The 18,322-nt window shown below is 36.7% G+C and overlaps 1 protein-coding gene across 9 annotated transcripts in view; it reads right to left on the reverse strand.

Annotated features, from left to right (window-relative positions):
- ZNF644 (zinc finger protein 644) overlaps nucleotides 1-18,322 on the reverse strand; it is an 84,496-nt gene that overhangs the window by 30,879 nt on the left and 35,295 nt on the right. For 7 of the 9 annotated variants that reach the window (XM_049808316.1, XM_049808324.1, XM_049808313.1 and 4 more), the window contains one exon: nucleotides 2,657-2,708. The exons of 1 other annotated variant lie outside the window; for it this stretch is intronic. The gene's annotated coding sequence lies outside the window, so the exon portion shown is untranslated. Of the gene's footprint in view, nucleotides 1-1,554; nucleotides 1,689-2,656; nucleotides 2,709-18,322 lie in introns of all 9 variants that reach the window. One more of the 9 variants, XM_049808319.1, reaches the window with a different exon arrangement.

Consider the following 18,322-nt stretch of genomic DNA (forward strand, 5'->3'; position numbering starts at 1 on the left):
TCACTGTTTGTAACTAGTATCTTACACCTGTGCATTTTTAACTGGCAGTAGATTATTTTTTTTTTATTTCCAGAAGTCAGGATATCATACCTTTTATATTTGCACTGGGAAAGTAAACAATTTCAAATCAGAAGAAGAAAACCCCCAAATCCTTTACTCAAAGAAAACCTACACAGAAAGCATGCTATCAGAGTCATTAGAAAATGCATTCTGGTCAAGGGTGCAAGAAAAATGATTGAGCAAATCATTAAATCGCATTTTCAGCTATTGCTTTAAATGACATAAGCTCACACAAAAGGACAAGCCTGCACCAAGTTGTGGGAGTTACATTCATTGTTTAGAAGCCTACAAGATGCTGCAGCCACTACACTCATGAGCGGAGACAGAAGACAGCGGCAGTTAGGGAATGCAGGTTGTTCTTTAAAATGAAGTCTTTTAGTCATCCTTGCTGCCCTTTTCTGAACCTTCTTCAGCTCTGCTATGTCGTTTTTCAGCCACAAGACTAGACTAGTACTCAAGAAGCAATACACATTGCAATACAATCCATCTATGGTATATCACAAATTTGTATAAACGGGTCTGATTTTTTTGTTTTGTTCCTGTTTTTGTTTTGTTCCCTGATAATGTGTAATATTTTCATTGATTTACTGACTATTCAGTTGTCATTTTTAGAACTGTCAGAACCTCAAGATCTCCTCCAAGCAATAACAATACTGATCAAGCATCATTACACTGTTCCATGTATTCTTTTACACATTTTTCTGTCCTCTTGTTATGTATGCAAGAGTACAGCCTTTCTCCTCAGAGACCAGCTTTTTTCTATTATACACAGCTAACCACCATTAAAATGAAAGGTCTTTGGAGTTTCATTCAGAAGATTTCATGCTTAAAGAACACACTCAGTTATTTATACATTAGACTTCTTAACTAATTTTCTGTATTTAAACCAGTAATGAGGTAACACTTAAATTAAGGAAAGACAGAACAAACTGTAAGCATCAAGTACTGAAAGCATTAAAAGGCCTAGGGAACAATTTAAATCTTACTGTGAATTCAAGTCCCCTCCCTAGCCACGATTCTCGTTCTACACTCATCCTCAGATAAAGAACAGTATTTCCTTTTGCAAAGTTACATTTATTCCTTTTCTCAAAGCACCACATTCTAGAAATCTGCAAAGCCAGGCTAAGGCAGTAAACATCCTCGGTGCATAATTATACGCACACTACAGCAGCATAGCTTACTTTTAATTGTTCATAATTCAGAAGACAATTCATAATCGAAGTCCTGAATCAGTTATACATTATACAAAGGAATAACACTGAATAGAAGAGTTATTTTAAATTCCCCACAAAATGTTCCACTATAATCAGTATTTTAAAGTTGACAGCAATAGCTCTAAAAAAGTCTTAGCAGAGCAGAAGATACAAACAAAGCAGGTCATGTCTATTTTAAGATGCACGTATTACATTTTTAAAGCTACATTAAGTCTACATATTAATCAGAGATTAGAAATGAAGAACAAGCTCATTTGAGCAAATGGGATCTCCCTCTCACCTCTTCAAAATATCAAGTCACCACAAGCAGCTGTATTCTGAGATGCCGTATTAGTCAAACAGCAAGCAGGAAACTTAAGAAGCCAGCTTTTGTTTGTTACAGAAGCCTGTGTACACAAGTCCATCGTGCCCTGTCTTCACAGGAGAGAATTTACCAAATTGTGGGGCCTTACCTAAAGATACTCTTGAAAGACTCAAGCTAAAACAGATTAAAGCAAATTGCTCTTCGTTAAATGTCTCACATAATTTAACAGAGAAGAGATTAATTTTATAGTTCAAAGTATTCCTGAAGTAGAATATCAAGTAACGTGAAAAGAAACAAAATCTGGGCTTAGCTAAATTCTTTTTCTCAAAATAAGGCAGCATGGGGGGTGGGAGTGGTGGTGCAGAGAAATGCCAAAGTTACAGGAAATTTTTCCTAGATGGACACTTTGCAATTGCAAATGGACACTTAAGTTCTACAGCTCCAGAGTACCAGCAGTAAATATTCATATATTTTGTCTTTCAAACAGCTCCCAAAAGGGTTCCTGTGGACAGGAAAGGGAAAAAACCAAAACAAACCCAATGGAATTTCATTATTAAAAATGTGAAATGCTATTCTGGTAGCTGGTCAAATTTCCCACACAGTTATTTATTAATAGAATAAGTGCAAGTTTAACATCCTGCTTTGACAATGCAAAGTACACTTTCAGTACTTTGAAACTAGGTGGATAACATGCAGAGAATGAAATTCATTTGAAGTACTCATAATTTTGGCTCTCAACAGCTAGCAGAATGCCTTGATAATTTTTTGACTATAACAGTTTATGGAAGAAAAGCATAATTTTCATAATAATATTAAATATTAGGGATGTATGTGTTTTGTTCCTATTTTGGTATCATAGAAGTAACATTATGTCTGTAAATTACAGTAATCAAGATACAATTTTCAATACAATTTTCACTGACCACTTTTTCTGAGTGTTTAGCAGTATGCGCTAATGGACCCAAGGAATTTGGAAAAAAACCCCAAACAAAACCACACACCACAAAAAAAACAACCAAACAAAAACACAACAAAAACACAAAACCAACCAAACCAAACCCACAAAACTTCTACTCACCTTTGTTTGATTTACTTTAAGCTGTGAGATCCACTTCCACATTAAAACAAACCTGCAAAATAAAACAAGAACTTACTGTACAGCTGTCATTGTCTTATACTTCTGTTCTAGACTATGCAACAAGACAGGCAAAGCAGACATGAGAGATCTACAGCTGCAAAAGTATTCTATCAGTTTTGTCTCAGCGAAGAAATATCAAAATTCCAGTGGTCTTCTCTCAAATACACATGTAATTTTCAAATAACATAGATGTTTGTACTTTAATTAAAAGTCCACCAAGAAATCATATCAAATGTACACATGCTATTAAACTAAGTGGGCAGAACAGGGGAAAAAAAGTTGCATGGCAAGAAAAGCTCTGCTGCATTTTCTGCTAGTGCTTTCAGAGACAGCTATCTTAAGTTCCCTGAATAGGGAATGAAGCATAGAAAGGACATGGTTACAAATAAAAGCTTTAAAAAAATCTTTTTAGCAAAACAGTCAAGATACCTGAGATTAAGTGCTGGGGGGTTTTAAACCTGGGCCTCACTATTTCCTTGCCTTCCCTAGGACAAAGTTGTGTTCTTTATTTTAAGGCTAGCTGGCCCATTTTAAAATCATAACTTACTTTGCCTTCATGAAGGCTGATTAATGTCAGGTTAAATGCTCTAGTTTCAGTTCTGCTCACAGATCTTTAACAGAACTAACTATACAAGGAAATTTTTCACTTCCTAGTTGGAAATATCAGACTATATAACATTTGGAAGAGACTCTGAAAGTCACTGAAGCTGCATAAAAACAAGAATGAATTTTTCTAGAGAACTGGGTCTACTTCATCTGCTGAAGACACAACAACTGGCATACAGCTTTACAGAGGGTTATTCGTATCTAGACTAAACTAATGTATCCATCACCAAAACTAACTCCGAAAGAGACATCTATCCTTACATACTACCTAAGATTCCTTCCCTCAATTTGTTCACACACAGCTTTTTGATTCCGAGTTCCCCAGTCAGTCTGTCTCAAAGCCACCCACCTAAATTACAAAGACAGAGAGTAAGGAAAGACAGACCTTTCAAAAAGTCTTGCTGGGCAATATAAAGCAACATACTAGTCCCCAAGCTCCTCTCCCTAGCCCCAGGATAATTTCCTAATTATCACATTAAACTGTAGCCTTTATGCATTAATGTTATTCAAAAGATATGCTCATTTATTTCTCAAATAAGTTGTATTACAGAAAAAGTTAAAATTATTTAGTCAGGTTTTAAAGTAATATTCATGCACCTAGAGAAGCATAAGTGTTATTTTCAAACAGCAGGGGAGCCCTATTGCATGTTACAGAAGGTAAATGTAAAGCTACAGCTAAAAACACCCACAAAATACAACCTGGATATATGAAGAGCAAAACACCTTTCAAAAAATTGGAAAGAAGGTCTATGCAGACTTTACATTATCAAATACTAAGATCAGCACTAAACCAGACATCTCAGTAAACCTGTGCACTTTGGCTGGGCAGAGTCAATCCCAGCCTAACACTTCTCTCACTGCAAGAACTACATCACTGACTGCCCTCATGCAAAATGATCTCACCCATACCACTGTAGCAATTCTCACATCTTCTGCACATTGCAATTAGCTAAACATTAGCAATAACTGTTCTTAACATAGATTTCATGGTTTGTAATTCAAGTTCAGACAGAATCTTTGCATGAAATGATTGAGCCCAGACAACTGTAGATCACTGGTAATACAACAGGCTGCCATGCAACTGTTACTCACTGTAACAGCTTTTTCATGGAAACGTTACTTCAGACCAATCAATTTACTGCGTTGACATAAAATGGGAAGTCTTACCCTACACTGCCTATCTGGAGGGCATGTACTCTTCTACTCATCAATGTGCTCTTTGGAGAAAACTTAAATACAAGTACTCTTGAATCTAAGTATTCTTTGGTTCACAGGGAGCTCACAGAGCACTCTGGGGATAAATATGGGGTTACTCTGTATCTGGCACAGAGGGAAAAGAGAAGGGAATAGAGAAGATGTGCCATCATAATTTGGATATTGTCCAGCTGAAGGAAAGGTGACAGAAGTTTCACAAAGACATTATCAGCAAGCAAACTGCTGAAGGACCAAAGGGCTGGCTGTCCTACTGCAGCCTTGTGTTACAAACTTCAAAGGGCCCTGAAGAATTAACTCCCCTTTTGGGGATTTCAGACACACTGGTGTTCAAAGCTGCACCCAGTGCAGCTACAGTATGTGCAGTGGCATGCAAACATCCCGATGAAGGCAATGCAATCCATATCAAGACACCAGATTTTAGCCCAAACTATTGATAGCATTGAGACCCTCACTGTTTAAAGCAACCCAACCTACAGTACTTAACCAACACTCACCTCTCAGTCTTTCTGCTGTCGAAGATTCCTCTCACTCCAACACAAACAGTCAAACTCTTAACACCTACTATTCATTTCAAGGGTGTTGACATTTGGAATAACTGAGCACCTGAAATTCTTTACCAGCAGACTGAAGAGAGGTAGTTCTCCAATACTGGTTAGGGAAAGGCAAAGATTCAAAATCACAAATGCTTTGGCTCTGATTTTCCTGCCTTAATTCTCATTATCAGGAAAGGAAGTGAGAATGAAAGCCACTCTCCCTCACCAGGTAATAAAGACAGCATCAAAAGGGACTCAAAAGCAGGTAAGAAATGTAGTTACAGAGCATTCACCTTGAGGCCTCACCACTCAAAGAGTAAAAAGGGGCCCACAGCAGGTACGAGGACTGCTCTAAAATGGTTAGGCTTCTGATCACCAATAAGCAGCTGCCTGTTCTGATAAGGGCAGAGAACAGGAAGCGGAAGAAAACTGCCACAGTGGAGATGGCCGGTATCTTAAGTGTACCCCCAGTGGTACTGAAGAAACACAGATGTACCGAAGTGCTTAAAAGCACAAGCATTTCTCCCTAATCGGTGAGAAGTGTGAACCAAGGCAGTTCAGTGCTAGCAATGATCGCTTTGCCCAGTGACAACACAGAAAAGGAGCATACCAATGATACTTCTTTTCATGCAACACACAAAAAAAGCTAAAGTAGGCAGAAGAAGTTCTCCAGCCTGTATGCAATGATGAAGTCACATCTGTGGGTATTGCTCAGACAGAACAACCCGTCAAGTGTATCTGAGCTACAGAGAGACAGAGAGATTCTCAAAAAAAGCATTTGTTTGAGGAATAGTTTAAAAGGCTGTATATACAGGCTGTAATATAATTGTTACAGATAATCACACTAGACTAGTTAAAATATTTAATCTTTCTGGCTAGCTAGAGGACAGCTAGAAAAGCTTCCATAATACTGCTTTCCCAAGTAAACAACCATTACAGTTGACACTTCAAGATTCAGGGTCATACAAAAAAACTACGATAACTGGTTTCACGTCTACAAAGATAGCAGAAAAGATTTTATTCATGACTCTTGCATCAAGCTCATAACCATTCACAATACAATGTTTATATAAAGACAATTATTCTGAGTTCAAAGGTGAGTCACACAAAACTTGCCTAACTGCTTCTCCTCTCATTAGAGTTGGATCTTATGTCAAGACTAAATTTACTTTTAATCACTTCCTATTTACATTATTAGTGCTCTGTTTGCTATAATGAAATACCTCCTATAGCATGACCCTCTCTGGGGAAGAAGTTTGAGGAACACTAGAATGCAAAGGTGTACAATGAGTAGATAAAATTTGCTGTAATCCTGACAAGAAAGAGTTTTGATCTATTCACCTACTATTTAGCCCTTATTTCCTAACAGATCTGTGATAACTGACATTTCTACTTAACCATCTTTAACCACCACATTCTCCTGGGAATGGTTGCAGTCAGGAACATAATTCAGATAAGTTTTTCGGCAGGTTTTTTTGTTGTTGTTTTGGTTTTCTTAAAGAGAGTTATAATGTAACACAAAACTAGCTTTTGCTTCTATAGCTGATTATGCTTGTGGGGGAAGGAAGGAAAAGGAAGAAACAAAGGCTAGAATAAACTATACTATACAAACTACTTCTGTTGGTATAAGCTGTGGCTAAACAGTCCATTTCACCAGCTCAACATAAAAACACAGCAAAATGCTTGCAACTGTAGTCTTGACTTCAAGTACTTTCTGGGACTTAGAAAATTTGATCAGTTGGTTGAGAGAGAAATTTACATTTATTAGGATACTGCTGTCCCAGCATTAAAATCTGCTAAATTCAAAAGCAAGGGGGGTGGTGGGGTGGTGGTGGTGTACAGAGGAAAGAAATTTCATTCTAATATCTGATGCGGCTCTGGAAAACATCCATAATCTTACAGAAATCTAATAATCCTAAAAATCAATGCAGGAAAAAACAGCCAGTAGAAAGCAAAGATTACTCTAAGAAAAGGCTATTGCAAGAAGCCCAGAAGAAGCTCCAGCTAATATTGTATACACAACTACCAAGGATAAAGTCATTTCAAAAGAGGACTGAAAAAGCAAAAACTTAGCTGACAAGCTCTTTAAATACAAGCCTATACCGCCATTTTCCCAACAAATAGTCAGCAATGACCTTGTCTGCACAAAATGTAGTTTTCTGCTTTCTGTTTGCAGAAGGAGCTTTGATGCTCTCCAATCTCTATTAAAAAGTATAAAACCTGCATATTCATATAACATTCAGTAGCCACAAATACCTTGAACTAACATTCGGTGTAGATTAATTTAGATCATCAAATTTAAACATTTTCTAAAATCACAAAATTCATTCCTTTTGAGAATCTGCAAAACTTCTCTCAATCTATGCTATTCCAACCTTAGTTTAACCAACTGAATTATAAATGCCACAATCAAATTTGCCAAAATTAAATTTGCAAAGGAAAAATAATAATCACTCTTCTTACAATAGTTAACACAAAGCGATATTTAAGTGCAGGTACCCTACTGAAGCCTGAATTATCCAGAAGTCAAATTAAGCAAAAAAAAATAACATGTCACAACATGAATAGACAAAATTTAAGTCCTTTTACTGGAGGTGCTTCTGACTTCAAAGAACCTGCAGTGACTGAACAAAAGCGAGCAAGCAAGGGACTGCAAGAGAGGACTGCCTCCTGCAAGATTTTGAGAGTTATCTGAACAACAGTTCAAAGAAGTTACAGTTCTTCCTTTGTCTATTCATTACAGGAGAAGCCACATGCACAGTTCCCAAAGCTGTGGTAGGGCTTTCACGTGGAAGTGTTGAAATATCTCGGTTTTTTCTACTCGGAGAAAGTTTTGCTTTTTGACAACACCCCATATGGGACTGTGAAGCACTTCAAGAAAAAGTGTGACAGCATAGGAAATTAACACAACTGATCATACCTCACACTCTGAAGCTGTTTCAGGCCAAACAAGAAGATTACAAGCAGATGAATGCAACTTTAACAGGAGTATCACAGTAGGGGAAAAAAGTAGTCAGAGAGAGTAGCTTGAACGGAAAAAAAGAACTTGTTTTTTTAGCACCAATTAAGCAAAACAACAGATATAATTATTATTTCAAAAAACTGTATTATGTAAATGAAAAAAATTAAAAGCCATCAGAGGGAAAAATAGTCTAAGAAGACTGAGGTTTGGGCTAACAAAAAAGTGTATTAGCCAAAAAGGTTACTTTTCCTCTCCATCACTAAAGAGATAAAGAAGTAACATTTAAAGATGTACACAATAAAGATGGAAAGATGTCTACAGAGAAGCAATGGGAAACAAACAATTTAAGAGCTGTTTACTTTGAATAAGCAAATATGTAACAATCAACGTACAAATGAAAGTATCATAAAGGCACTAAACTGAAGCATCAGTTTAAAGATGGACTTCTGAAAACGTTTAAAACTTCAAGTCTTAAGAGAAAATATTACTACAATATTTCTGAAGGTTACTTATCAATGCAGCCCCACAGCTAAGATCAGGTGTAACATTCTAAGTATCACTGATATTTAATAAATAAGTTTACAGCCCATCAATATCCAACTAAATTGAATGGCATTCTTCACAATGAGAATTACCATTAGCAATAAGCTACAGAGAAATAATTTACCTTCTTTCTGTATAATTTCTCTACCAGTTTAAGCTACAGATCAACATACCACTTGCATAATGAACACCTGTACATTTTCAGTCATCCTTGAGCCTGTTTATCGTGACCACATGAACTAGCTCTTCGTTTGCTGTATTTATATACCTTAGATGTAACAGCTTCTCTCAAACAGGAAAAGCTTAAAGCACAGAATGACATCATCTCTCCATTCCATTCCAAACTACTAATGGCACTGTACATAACCTTGGCATCATTCCTGACATTGAACACTTCTCCTTTCATTATGCTGTCAGCAAAATCTCGCCAATACATTACCTGTGCAGGAACTGCCTCTACCCTTCAGCTATGGAATCACTCTCTTCTCCAGTCTGAATTACTATATATTTCTTCACCATATCATCACATAAGCTTTAACTACAGCACCCCAAAATACAGTGGCATACTCTCCGACTATAAGCACTGCACAAATGCACTCCAGAAAACAGACAGTTATGTGAGATCTTGCCTACCTTATAGAAATTGATTATGGTTCCTCACAAATTTCTAGTCCAAGTTTGCACACCCAGTTTCTCAGCTGAAACTAAGTAATCAGGAATCCAAATCAGAAAGCTTCTTCACTTAAGTGCTTTTCTAAGGAACCAACAGATTTAATCCAAAAACATGCATTCTATGTCTTTAATTAAAAATAAATAATTTAGAAACATCTGAGGCAGTACCTTCCATGTGCTCATTTTACGAAAACAGCCTGTTACATTTCAAGGTTCATTTTTAAAATAACGAACTGTAGAGTGGTGTTAGACGTTTGTAGTGTCATCCTCTCCTTTCTACAAAACCCACAGTATTTTAATAAAAACATGAAGGAGGCAAAGCTAAGCATAAGAATAAAAAAAGTTCCAAGTTAAGGTTGTCTACATCAAATTAGTGCATCCCCTTTTGTGTACCACCAAGCAGCAACTTTCTATTGTCCAAATGACTGTCTTTACATACTACACATTCTTCAACTTGAAAACAGCATTTTATATATTTAGAACATATGCCTGTAAATGAGGCAGGATTCCACTGAAATCAGTCAGAAGATTGTTTAGTACAAGATACTGAAGGAAGGTATGAAATAAGATTGTACAATAAAAATAATATATACATACAATCAAAGTAAATAAAGCATGTGTGCTACTTGAGAAATACCATGTTTTATGTACAGATATGTGCATTCCAAGTCATAGGCAAGTGTATATTTTAGACGCATACTTAAAGTAAAGGCCTTCTTAATTTTTACCAATGACCGCTGAACAATCTTTCATAAAAGTCCCCTGAATACAGAACAGTTTATCAGCTCCATCACTCCGGAGTGAACCCAGGGCCTTTTCAGTAAGGAAGTCTGATAGAGAGCTTCACCAAAACACCCCCCAAACCAAGAGAACTACAGAAAAATGGGATCTGCTATAGGTATACAGAAGACATCACACACATGGGACTTTGATGCAGAGCAGTTTATTGTCAGTCCATACCCACCATCAAATCTGCCACCTGTGGAAACCTGACACACAGAGAAATGGCATAATTAATCTTCACACATTCACTGCACTTCACATATCCCTTTCCTGATGTACTGCATTACACACTTCTGAAATTCTTCAACATAAGTGCACTCTTCCCTATTAATAACAAAACCTGCAAAAAGTTTACTCCACAATACATACACTTACATACTTATGAAATAAAATACAGTGCAGATCCCCAAGTAGATTTACTGTAGAATATGATCCTCATTTATAAATCTTCAAACAGGATTTAGGTTGGCCATACTATTTTTATTTTGAACTCAAAATATAAAAATATCTTAAACAAAAGGTTTGCTGCATGAAAAGACCCCACCATTAACCACTTAATTCCTGAAAGCCAGAATTATGTACCAGATACCACATACTTTGTGAAATGATGTATCAAGACTTTTAAAAAAAATTATTACCCAAAGAAATCAATACACTGTACTGTTTTTTTTTCCTGCAAGTTGTTTTATAAGGACATTATGTTTATAAATACAATTTAAAACCATTAAGCAATTTTTGGGGTAGAAAAAGCAGTAATTAGGTTTTAAAAAATATTTACTAGAAATTAGTTTTCCCAATAAACAGATTGGCATTCTAAAACAAGAAGCCTGATGATATCCATTAATATCTAAATTAATTTATATCTCTGTTCCCATTAAGGACACTTTTACCTAAAAGCAGTATCTCGCACAGTATTTCTAATAGTAGTTAAAGCAGCACATTAATAGTCAAGCCATGTTGTTACTGTAGCAACAATGATTTCTGGTAGCCATTTTCTTTCCAGTTCTAACACTGTTCCAAAGCCAACAGTCCTTACTGCAATCTCTGTTTAAACCCAAAGGCGGCAAACTGCTACATACTTCAGATACCTCCCTCTAAGACTGTCTTCTTCAGTCTAATGGCCTTACTTAACAGTATTCTCTAATGCTGGACTTGACACAATTTCAGTTTACGCTAATAAAAAAATATAACAGCGCAGCAGTCCACTTTAAAAAACCCAAACCCTATATTTAGGAGACTAAACAGTTTGCAGGACACTTGAAGAGAAGAACAGCTATGCAATTCATTATTTTAACCTGCAGGCTCTAAGAACACAGCCCAAGACAAGATTACCAGGTTATAGCTTATAGCCTTGGTCATTACACGGATGGCAGCCACAGAGAACCCCTTCTCAGATCACAGATTACAAAAATCAAAGCAAGTGCTGTAGCCAAAAGCAATTTCTTAGTAGACCGACATCTCTCTGAATTTTCTGTATTTAGAAAACCATTTTAAGACAAAACTAGCACACACATTCATTTCCAACTGCTCCTCTACATTTTTGCAGTCTTAAAAATCACAACACCTGAAACACTTTCCTGTCTTTCTTAAGACTACAATGCAATTTCTAAAGAAGGTTGAACTAAAATCCTACAGCTCAAAATTAGTGATAAATGACACTATTTTCACTTCTTTCTTTAAAAAAAATAATAATCTCACTTTCTTGTATCATGACAGTTTGAAAGCAAGCAATGGTGGGAGGACACTAACAAGAAAGTGAACTATTCATAACAGCAACGGGAGGAAATAGTCCACTGGTATTAGCACGTAAGTACCCCCTGCAAAACAGGATCCTAAGTCCAAATTCAGTTCCTCACAAGTTTGTTTCAGTTGAACAGGTAGCTATGCTGGGATCATGAGCTCTAATGCCTGCTGCTGTCTGTCTAGACAGCGTTTCTGACACTTCCCATAGACCATGGCAGGAGTGGGAATCTCCTCTTCATAGCCTCAGAGGAAGTATATTTTCTATGCATGTGAAAATGTAAAATTGAACAAAAATTTCCAAGAGATTTCATGCACACTTAAATTTCCATAAATATTTGTAAATCTCTGCTTATAAACTACTAATAGGTATATTATAAGTAAGGGCTTAAGCTTAAAATGAAAGTAGGTTTATGCCGAACTCTGAATTGGTGTGGCCGAGACATTTTATTCTGATATCCCTATGACAGAAACCTCCAGCAGAGGACAGAATAGACACTCTGGAGTATTAGCGTCTTTAAACACCACTGCTAACTCCCAAAGAGCCTGCTTGCTTATCAGAGGACTAAGCTGTCACTACAATGAATGTTCCAGTATGAAGAAAATAACCATATAAAATAATCACCTAAAAATACAATTCCAGTACCAGCATTCTTCCTGCAATAGTTTTGTCCAAATAAAACATACATGTATTTTACACAACAGGATTCAACTACCGCTTATCAGATTTTAAGCAAAGCTGCAAAATACTCTGCTTTCTATTTGGGTTCATATACACGCTGTTACTTATCATCTATGAAATACCACTTTGGGGAGTCACATAGATACATATATAACCAGTACTGCAAAGCCTTTCCTTCATTTTGAAGAAGCCTGCTTTTTTATGACAGAGGATGGGTTTTGGTGAAGGAGTAAAGTTAGAACATGCTGTCAACATTATCACCTTAATAGCTACTGAAAATGGTTTTTAAAATAAGTAAAAATCCATTCCTTACTGAGATACTCAGTGCTCACTCTTGGGTTGGTGGCACTTTAAGCTTCCAACATTGTCCATCACCTACATAAACAGGAAAAAACTATTTCCTACTTTAGATAAGCTGTAGCAATGTGACATAATTAAACCAACTATATTATTTTTAAATCTTTATGCTAGATAGCTGCATTATGTTTGGGGTTTTTTTTAAAACGTAAACAACCCACATCTTACAACCCAGGTTATACTACCACGCCTGGCAAGCAAACCAGGGTAAATGCCTCCACACACCTCTTTGAAATGTAGTTCGAGACCACTAGTTACCAATTTGAAAGACTCCATCAAACCAGCCACACATCACCAGCACCACAATCACAGGTCAACTCTGACACAACATCCATGTCTCATTAGCAAGCTCCTATTCATGGTCCCCATGCTCAATCAGACAGCATCCACAAGTTTTATTACTAACACAATTAATTGCCATACAGGACTGTTTCCTATAGTATAATTTTCCAAGTGTTTTGTAATGTTACTAAGCCTTGGTTCAAAAATTATTCTATGAAAAGCATTTTGCTGTGAAGCAGATATTCCCAAGATCTGCCGCAAGCTATGCAGTGCCTTGAGGTCTACTTTCTACACCGTTTAATAAACTTCTACTGAGTCTCCATGTCAGACTGCAAGAAGGTACAGCAGTCCTAGGCAGGCTTCACTTCATGGTTAGGGCTTCATTAATCCTTCTTTCTTCAAACTTGAACTCTTTAAATGCTTGTGGACTTTGTTCCACTGTTCACTTCCTTTTGCTTAGCCATCAGTCGGGCTTTCTATCTTTGATTCTTTTACTATTTGAATTAATTCTTCCAAACATGACAACCAATGACAAACTCAGTCCTTCCAACTTGTATTGTTTTAGTAATACAATATCTGCAATTTCAGGTGTAAGCGTGCAGTGTTTCATGCAGAGACTTAACTCCATTCATTTGCATACACATAGTAAAGTATCTGGTTTTTACTGCCTTGTCACACCTGCAAATACATATCTTTAGGCTTAGCTTCCATTAGCTAGCTATAATGATACACAACCAATAAACTGAGACAGGGCATACAGGTTCTAACAAACATATTTAAGGGTCACAACATACCTGCCACACCACAAACCAGAAAAACTACTACACCACGTGTATTCGGCCACTTCATTGCCACCATTTTGGTCATGTGACATACATTGCTACTCATATGAAATACTGATTCATTATAAAAGTGTTGATGTCTCCATCATATAATAAATTACAGCAGTGAATACTCTTGTTCTGGCTACAGGAAAGCATCCTTCTGGTACGTCCCTGAAGAAGTTGTAAGATTTTCAGAGGAGACAATAGTAAAAAGCATGCCACATTGGTTATCCTCACCTGCGCATATCCAACCCATTGGCTGTCCTTAGGCACTTAATCTGGTTGGGACTAAAAAAAATATAGACACTTGATTTGTCAGGTTTCCTGACCAAACCAGATTTCCCACCCAAACTTTCAAAAGTAGCCCAATAAACAGAACAGACAACATGTATACTCTAAGCTTGTTTCATATGCTTTACACAGGACTACAGGGATAGCGCAGAAGAACCAGATCTGTGTGAACTAAGGTTGTATAAAATCAAGAGAATAAAATAAATATATACACAATTGGCACAAGCCATTCACGTAATAACTCCATTTCAGAATACAGACACAAATGACAGTTTTTTAACTGAGGCAAAGAAACCTGTATGTCTCCCACGCCTCCCTTGCACCTTAAAAAGCACGTAAGTAAACAGCTTATGTTACTTGCACTAATAACAAAGCTTCTTAAAACAAATGAAAGCAAGCACCTAAGATAAAGGAAAATTTGCCATTGTCTTGGACACCCACAGTTAAAACAAAACAACCACCAGAATACCTCCTGCAAAGGCTTCATAAATTCACATAGCTATTGTCCCAAAAACTTTGTCACCTACATCAACAGAAGTTCTGTGCCTACATTTAGGCCCATGAATAGGGTTGACTATTTGCCTGCTGACTGGTCCCAGAGCTACTATCTTAGCTCATTATTGGGAATTTTGTAAACATACAAGCTAGATTTTCAAGGTTAGCTCCTGTATTTCATGTTTGCTTTCAGCTGGAACGCTGAAGAAACTATAATCAACACTAAATGCTTAGAGAATATCTATGAATGTGAAATCTTCTGGTTTAAATGGATTAAAGAAGAGAGAGGAACTTTTCCTTAAGTTCATGGACAACCTATAAATGCATACTTAATTAGAGCAATTCTGATAAAAATGCTCAGAACTTACTCAGTTGCTACTTAATCAACTTTAAACAGCTTCAGAGAAAATAAGGCCCATGAACTACTCTCCAGAACTGTGTTAAAAGTACAGAAATACATAAGGTATTACTACAAATTTAATTTAAGAAATAATCTGCCTTTATCCCCAAATTCACAAAACTAAAGAAAAATCAGAGAACAAATAAAACAGAAGACAAAGGAAGCTGAAGCACAGAACAAGTCAACTTCTCCAAAATCAGATTTCAGATACCCTAACCAAAGCTATTCCTTGACTGTATTTAAGCCTATCACAAAATTGCTGGGAATTTACAGTATTTAGAGGAAAACAACGTTATATTTGTGTCTTTAATTTTTTATGAGGTATAGGCACTCATAAAATACTCAGATTTGTACTGAAGGCAAGACTAAAGAAAAGGAGAGTGGGTTTTGGGGTGGGGTTTTTGTTGTTTTGTGGGTTTGGGGATTTCTTTTGGTTGGTTGGTTTGGGTTTGTTTTTTTTCTTATACTAGTAGGGTTGTCCTATTGAAAACAAAGTGTGAATTCTGAATTGAAGACTATTGGTAACAAAAGGTAACACTTTAATATTTTTGTATTCTTTCCAATAAGCTTTTCACTTCTGAATGCTAAAATCTCCTTTAAGGTCAGGAAGAAATGCTAATGAATCTACAGTGACACAAAACATGAAGAAAAAGGGACAACCTCAAGAATGTAAAAAAAAGTGTACTTTCTCCTGCTGAAAATGGCACTCCAGAAGATGACTTAAAAAACTGAAAGAAAAGTTAAGGTAAAACTGTTTGGCAGAATGCAAGTGAAGTCACAGAGAGATTACTTTGAACAAAAATCACCCTGGGTCCTAGTATTAATATTACTAAGTGGGAAGAAGACTTTGTTTTAACAAGATCATGGAAACCACAACACAAGGGATCACTAATTAATCCTCCCTCCCTTACATCTACATCCTTTGAAAATAGTATGCATCAGCATGCTTCAGGACCAGCTTACTAGATGGACCTAAAGCCAAATTATTTGGAATATATTAAATAGAACTTCATTTAAAACAGTACCCAACATCCTAAACATCAAAGTGATCACCTCACAGAAGTCAAACCAACCCACTTTTCTCTAGATGGCTTAACAGACAAAAAAACCCAACTCACCATTAATGCTCCAAATGACATGAAGATATGCTCTGCTGGGATACTGCAGTACTTTTTATGCAAAAGTATAAACGCATCTCTAATTCCCTAATGGACATTGCCAGACTTCTGAAGACTACAGAACCTGGATGTCTTCACAATTTTACTAAATGTCAATACATTACCCTAAATACAGCCTTAATTTAGAACTTTGTATCTTGTTCCATAACACGATACTCTTACACTGGAAAACAGTAAAGAAGATTTAATTGTTTGTCTCTATATAAATAAAGATCTATCTGGACAGATAAGCAAAGGAACACATATAAACTGCACAAACACACAAAACTCCTGCAATGATTACAAAAAAACCCACCTCCCACTATAACATTGCAAAATTTTTGTTTTTTTACATAAATCCTTGCTAGGCTACCTCTTGCACATCATCTTCTCTGCTCACCTCTGCTAGAATTTCATTGGACTAAAAAATGGAAGGCAAATTCCCAAGTTGTTTTTAGTGTCTAGAAGACATTTTTAAAAATGAATTATCACAGTACCTCTACGGTATTTTTAGAAACAGTGTGACACTTCAGTTATATAGGAACCTGAATGGTTTCTTCCAAGTATCATTTCTGTTTCTGGTTCTCTCCCTCATGCAGAAATATATTATGCCTGTTAATGCACATTACTGCTGGTAAAATTGTGAAAAGCAACAGCAGTCTTACAATCGCAGTAGAGAAAGAGACCTGGGGAACAATTTTTTTCTGGACAAGCTGTTCCTCTTCCTCTCCAAGCCTCACGTGCGCCAGGAAAGAAACTGGACCTCTCTCATCCACCAGCACTTTCAGCCGCATGTATAGCAGTGAGAATCACAGTGAACTTAGCCAGTAAGCCTTACCACCTAGAAAGTCTGGGAACAGGGGCTTGTCCTTTACAGGAAAATGGCACTGAATACCCGTGATGTACCTACCTTACTTCAAAACACTAACAAAAGGAAAGGTCTGTGAGAATCCATGCTAAAGCAGCTCATCAGCAAGTCTACCACTTCTCACCACAACATGTGTCACTATCATCTAATACATTCAAGGCTTTGTAAGACACAGGAAAAGACAACCACTATCACAAAGCATTTAAAAGAAAACAAGTCAGACAAAACAAACCTTCAGAGGTTTCCCCAAAGCAAAGATGTAGAAAGAACATACAATAGACAGTATCTACAGTCGTCTTTGGTTTACATACCACATAAGCAACCTTTCCACCTCAGTTTCATCAGCATTTCAGTTCAGTTTGCATACTAGACATGCAAGGTCTACTCCCTCCCACTCCTGTAATTGCTCCTTAGCCTCTGAATTTTTTCATTGCAGCTTATCTAGGCTAATTCACCATCACGTCCCCCCAAACTTATCTTCCCCCCCTTTTCCCCAGATGAAAACTACCACAACAGAATGTGGGGGTTTTTTGTTACTAAGTACCTGAGCAGGGAGCACTAACTGGTGTGGTGTTCTCAACTTCCCAGAAAGATGGAAAACTGTTTCTGAAGTAACTTCAGAGTTCTAACATTCATTATAATTTGTACACAGTGCAGTTATTCTCATTACATGCCACAGGTTCTCAGTTTTTAAATGCTGCTCAAGAACAGAAGAGATTAGGTGATTTCACTGATGCCAATATATGTATTTGAAAAAAAAAAAAAAAAGAAGCAGAAGAGGACAGAGTACACACTTTACTGTGGGAGAGAGCTGGGAGAAGCCAGCTGCAGAACTGTCACTTCCCACTCCCTATGATAGCACACACAATCAAGAGTTTCTCACAGAAGATATACTCATAACAACTACGGTTTTAAAACAACAAAAAGCAGCACTTCTGTGTGAAGAAACAAAGTTATTTATACTGGAACTTTTCAGGCAAAGGCTGTCCTCTGTTGAAAATATAGTTGCTAATACCAAGCCAACTTATAGTAACAACACAAAAAAGCTTTCAGAAAAAATACTCCCCTTCTCTCTTCTCCACCAATTATCATAGGGGAGCACAAAATCTAATGTCTTTGGTGAAGGCTCCTAAGAACATCCATAAGAATACACAGTTTCTTTGCAAACAAAATAATCATAAATACAATAAAAACTT

Source organism: Accipiter gentilis, chromosome 8 (genome assembly GCF_929443795.1).
Source record: "Accipiter gentilis chromosome 8, bAccGen1.1, whole genome shotgun sequence".
Taxonomy (NCBI): Eukaryota; Metazoa; Chordata; class Aves; order Accipitriformes; family Accipitridae; genus Astur; species Astur gentilis.